This window comes from Mus pahari, chromosome 9, assembly GCF_900095145.1.
Source record: "Mus pahari chromosome 9, PAHARI_EIJ_v1.1, whole genome shotgun sequence".
Classification (NCBI taxonomy): Eukaryota; Metazoa; Chordata; class Mammalia; order Rodentia; family Muridae; genus Mus; species Mus pahari.
In genome coordinates, this window is record NC_034598.1 from 87226522 (window position 1) to 87232521 (window position 6000).

Here is a 6000-nt window from a genome sequence, read left to right on the forward strand (position 1 = left end):
TAAAACTGGGCTGGATTTTGTAATTAGGCAATTCATATAACACAACAAGAAGTAAATGAAAAATTAGCATTGACAGTTTGTGTAGAAGAACATGGCTTTTATATAATCTTAACCTATCTGTGGCTTTTTAATTTACTGAAACTAAAATGAAAGAAAGAAGTATGCAGTAGCTATTGTAACAATTGTATCAGTGTGTATGAATGAGTGAAAAGAAAAATATAGCTGTGTCCTTATGTGTATGTCTATAATTTTTAACAGAATGGAAACTTTTTAAAATTATATTCAATACAATATATATTTTATACCAATTATAAAAATGGTGGACATGTTATTAAATGCACATAGATAAATTCTTTGTTTTTTTGTTTGTTAGTTTTGTTTTTAGGAGAGTTTTAAAATCTTGGTTCTTACTATGGTACAAACCCCAAATAAGAACAATTTTTGGACATTGTCGTTCATTGTGATAAGACTGTACTTCAATGTCCCTCACATCACCAAAGAAATTTACCTCCATAGTAGCTAAGCTTAGAGTTGACAGTTCTGCTGCACCAAGGAATGAATTGTAGGCACGATTTGTTGGATACAGATTTCCTGTTATGGTCAAAGCTCTTTGACTTGAGTGATTGTTGCCATTCTCAGCCCACAGGGAACAGGTTAAATTCATTTAAGAAATGGTGTATGTATTAAGTTGGTCTATCCATGAAGTCATTCATCAACTGTTTCAATGAACAGTGGTTCTGCTTGGAGGGTGGCACAGACATTAGGTGAGGGTAAGATTCTGGTTTATTGGCTGTGATGATTTTGAAAAGGATTCATCTCAGAAAAAGAGTAACTTATAAGATCCTTTTCTTCAAAAATGGTGCAATAATTATAAACATCAAGTAAAACATTCAGTCTCACACTTTGTTCTCTTACAAACCACCTCCCAAATTAATTGTCTATGTTACTTTTGGCTGTATAAATAATTTTGAAATATGTAAACTGTTCTGAAAACCGTAGTATAGTGTAAAAACATCAAATAAACAATCTTACTAATAGAGAGGCTGAGATAAGAGAAATATGATTTCAAGACTATTATGTGGTACACAGCAAGATGCTGTCTCATATAAACAAGCAGAAAGTGTATATGGATTGTACAATATTGGACCTATTTCTTCAGTTACTAAATTAGGCCATTGGATGACAGCCAACAAATTTCTAATTCCTCATATTTTTGAATTTCAATTGATTAGGATATGTTGATAATATTAATTTTCACAGTAAGAGATATTAAGGAAAAGTGATTGTTACTTCTTGTTGTTTTTGTTGTTAGAGGTGGAATTATGTTTGTGTGAATTTGTTGAAAGATTACTTTCTTGCTTCTAGGGTGTAGTTTTACTGTTTGTGTTCGTGTTTTCCATCTATTATCCTTTGTAGGGCTGAATTTGTGGAACGATATTGCATAAATTTGGTTTTGTTATGGAATATCTTGTTTTCTCTGTCTATGGTAGTTGAGAATTTTGTTGGGTATAGTAGCCTGTGTTCTCTTAGGATCTGTATGACATCTGCCCAAGATCTTCTAGCTTTCGTAGTCTCTGGTGAGGAGTCTGATATAATTCTGATAGGCCTGCCTTTATATGTTACTTGACCTTTTCCCTTACTGCTGTTAATATTCTCTCTTTGTTTAGTGCATTTGGTGTTTTGATTACTATGTGACGGGAGGAATTTCTTTTCTGGTCCAGTCTATTTGGAGTTCTGTAGGCTTCTTGTATGTTCATGGGCATCTCTCTTTTTAGGTTAGGGAAGTTTTCTTTTATAATTTTGTTGAATATATTAATGGCCCTTTAATTTGGGAATCTTCACTCTCTTCTGTACCTATTATCCTTAGGTTTGGTCTTCTCCTTGTGTCCTGGATTTCCTGGATGTTTTAGGTTAGTAGCTTTTTGTATTTTGCATTTTCTTTGACTGTTGTGTCAATGTTTTCTATGGTATTTTCTGCACCTGAGATTCTCTCTTCTCTCTCTTGTATCCTGTTGGTGATGCTTGTATCTATGACTCCTGATGTCTTTCCTAGGTTTTCTAACTCCAGGGTTGTCTCCCTTTGTGCTTTTTTTATTGTTTCTAGTTCCATTTTTAGATCTTGGTTGGTTTTGTTCATTTCCTTTGCCTGTTTGATTGTGTTTTCCTTTAATTCTTTAAGGGATTTTTGTGTTCCCTCTTTAAGGGCTTCTAGCTGTTACTTGTGTTTGCCTGTATTTCTTTCTTTCTTTCTTTCTTTCTTTCTTTCTTTCTTTCTTTCTTTCTTTCTTTCTTTCTTTCTTTCTTTCTTTCTTTCTTTCTTTCTCTCTCTCTCTCTCTCTCTCTCTCTCTCTCTCTCTCTCTCTCTCTCTCTCTCTCTTTTGGTTTTTCGAGATAGGGTTTCTCTGTATAGCCCTGGCTGTCCTGGAACTCACAAATCCGCCTGCCTCTGCCTCCCAGGTGCTGGGATTAAAGGTGTACGCCATCATGCCCGGCTCGCTTGTATTTCTTTAAGGGAGTTATTTATGTTCTTCTTAAAGTCTTTTATCATCGTCATACAAGGTGATTTTAGATCTGAATCTTGCTTTTCCTTTGTGATGGTGTATCCAGGACTTGTTATGGTGGGAAAATTGAGTTCTGATGATGCCAAGTAACCTTGGTTTCTGTTGCTTATATTCTTACGCTTGCTTCCTGCCATCTGGTTATCTCTAGTGCTACCTGCCCTGGCTATATCTGACTGGAGCCTGTCCTTCCTGTGATCCTGGTTGTGTCAGAACTCCTCAGAGTGAAGGTGTCTCAGTGATCCTCTGATTCTGGGGTCCTGTGGTCCTGAGATCCTGTCAGAACTCCTGGAAGTCAAGCTGCCTCTGGGACCCTGTGATCCTGGGGCGTGTTAGAGCTCTTGGGATTGGAGCTTCCTCTGGGTGTTGTGGGACTGGTTGTGGAGTTTATGCCCAAGGTCTGCTCAGGGCACTGGCCCATACCAAGAATGGAGGCTTGATGTGCTGTGATCACTGAACAACTGAGATAGTCAGCTGTAAAGGGGGAAGGCTTTTGGATGACATTCTAAATCATTTATAACCTTAAAATTATCTATAATATAAATTTTAATTATGTAATATATTATTACATAATAATAGTATTATTATATAAATACTATTATATAGTATATATGTATACACACATATAATATATATTATATATAAATATTATATATATATATATATATATATATATATATATATTCCAAATTATAAATTCTGAAGACACAATGGTAGAAGATCTTTATAGATTCAGATGAGAGAGTCTCGCATTGTTCCTTAGTGGTTATCTGTTTTCATTTAACTTGAAGTAAGTTTCTGATTTTCCCTTAGAACACTTGTGTTCATAGTTTGATAATGTGTTTATTCAAGCATTTCATTTTTTTGGTTTTATGTTTTAACATAATTTATTCAGTAGTTATATATTGGGCATATAGTATATGTTATATGTTAGTAATTATTAATTTGTTAAAAGTTTTTATAAAATTATAATTATACTGAAGTTATTAAATAATTTTTCATAATGATATAATAGAATAATAACTCTGTATTTTTGTATTCTTTTTTGTATTTCTGTTTAAAAATTGTTTATTTTATATTGTTTGTATATATAGATATATATATGTATATACACACACACACACACACACACACACAATTTCTCATTTTTGCTTCTTTCTTCCAAACCCTCCCATAAAACCTCTCCTTATTCTCCTTAAAATTCATGACCTCTTTTTTGTTATTTGTTATGTTCTTATGTGTTATGTTGTTAATTAGGTTATGATACACACACACACACACACACACACTATTCCAACCCGTTTAGTCTGTATGATGTTACTTGCTTGTATTTACTTTGATGGCTGACCACTTGGTGTTGGTGTACTTTTCCCTGGGAAAGACTCTCATCTCACTTTTAGCATTCCTGAATTGCTTGTAGCTCTCTTCGTAGGGTAGAGGCCTCTTGAGATTGCCCTCCCTACCTCCCTTACTGCCCTCAAGTGAGTTAGCACGTGCAGGTCATGTTTAGGCGGTCATGTTGGTAAGACCTTATGTATGTAGCCTCTACATTCTTAAGACACACAATCTTAAGACACAATCACAACAAATCCCCTGATGCCCCAGCTTCAAATCTTCTTCCTGCTGTGTCTTCTCCATTGACCCCAGAGCCTTAGGTGCTGGAGTTGTAGATTTATTCCCTTTCCATTTTGATTGGTTATGGTTTTCTATAGTGACCTCCATCTGTCACAAAGAGAAGTTTCCTTGGCAAGTGACAAGAACTGCACTCACCTGTGGGTGTAAGGACAAACATTTAGTTTGGTTTTATGCATTTTTAGAAATTCTCAAGAGTCAGCTAATTACTATAAAATGAAAACAAATGCATGTGTGTTAGAGAAATAGAAAAGATCATCTAATTTAGTGTCATTTACATAGATAGAAACACATTTTAGATAGATGATGTCTACTATTACAGCGGCCTTGCAGTATCTTATGTCCATTGGCAAAAGCATGAAATTAAACTGACATTGCTTTGTCAGCCTTGTCTCCACAGGTCTGAAACCAAAAGACAGTAAAGCATTACTATTCACAGTTATGCATTATAGTAAGTAACCTTTGCAATAGCAAAATTTAATTTAAATCAATTTAGCTAGACATATAACTGAAGCACAGCCAGGTAGAGTGCTTGTTGGAAATAACAAGAAATATTGTCGATATTAATTCTTGAAGCGATGACGAAACAGTGTTCTAACATTTATTGCTATATTTTTCTGTTACTTTTGCTCTTGTGGTATAAAGTTGTGGTGAGGTTTTTGTATGTTTTTGTTTTCTTTGTTATGGGAATTATATGTGGTCTACATTTGAACTACTTTAGGCATCTTAAAAGAAGGAAATATTAGATAATTTACAGCTAGGTCTTTAACTTTCATTTCACTCTGTGGTCTATTAGGAAACTTGCATCTGATAATCCAGTAAATTTCTCTGTGAAGGAAACTGGAAAGTCCTCATTAAACCTCTGTGGTTTGATATAGACAGACCTTTGGAGACTATTTCTTCCATTTCTTTACCATTATTTCCAAACTAATTTAAATAATTTACTAAATTGTCCTTATATTTCTTATTAGAAGGTTTTTAAGGGCCCATTTAGCCTTTTTACCTCCTGTGTATTGTGTGGTTCAGTCCTTCCATCCTGATTTACTGGCCCCTTGCATATCTGCCTCAACTGAAGGGCATAGATATATTTTTCTCTATGGTGTCTTTCATGCTTTTTAGCATCCAAGAATCTGTGTTGTATAGATAGTTATCTACTTAATAATGTAAATGACCCAATCCAGAAGATACAGGATCCTTAAGGCAAGGAGCAGGAGGTACAGGGAAATGTAGATGTCATTAGTGTAAGACAGTTACCTCTCTGTAATTGTTGCTTCCATAAACACTCCTTGTCTTGGGGTGTTAAAAAAATTCTTTCTTAGATAACCAAGTTTACCCTGGGAGTTTGAAAACTTGAAAGCATGTCCAAGTTAAATAGGTGAACCGAGATTGATTCTCAGAATCTCCTCTCTCCTGCTTTTTAACATGAATTGCAAAGTCATTAAAACTAAGAGAAATGGCTGACGAGATGGTGGCCCAGTGGGTAAAGTGTTCATTGTGCAGGCATAGAGACCCAGGTTCAGATTCCCAGCAACCAAGAAATAGCTGTCATGTGGCTTGCTCCTGTGACCTCCGCTCTGGAAGAGGAGGCAGGCAGTAATAGGTAGTGCAGTGGGTCCTGGTGCTCATTGACTATCCAGCCAAGCTGAATTGGCCATCTCCAGTGTCAGTGAGAGACCCTGTCTCAGAAATTATGATGATGGAGCGACTGAAGAAAAACACCTTTGACTTCCACACATGCCAGGTCAGGTGAGAGCAGCTGCATGCAAACACACACACACACACACACACACACACACACACACACACACAC

The 6000-nt window shown here is 35.6% G+C and overlaps 1 protein-coding gene across 2 annotated transcripts in view; it reads left to right on the plus strand.

Moving 5' to 3' along the window:
• Parpbp (PARP1 binding protein) overlaps positions 1-6000 on the plus strand; it is a 43984-nt gene that overhangs the window by 31656 nt on the left and 6328 nt on the right. The window lies entirely within an intron of this gene.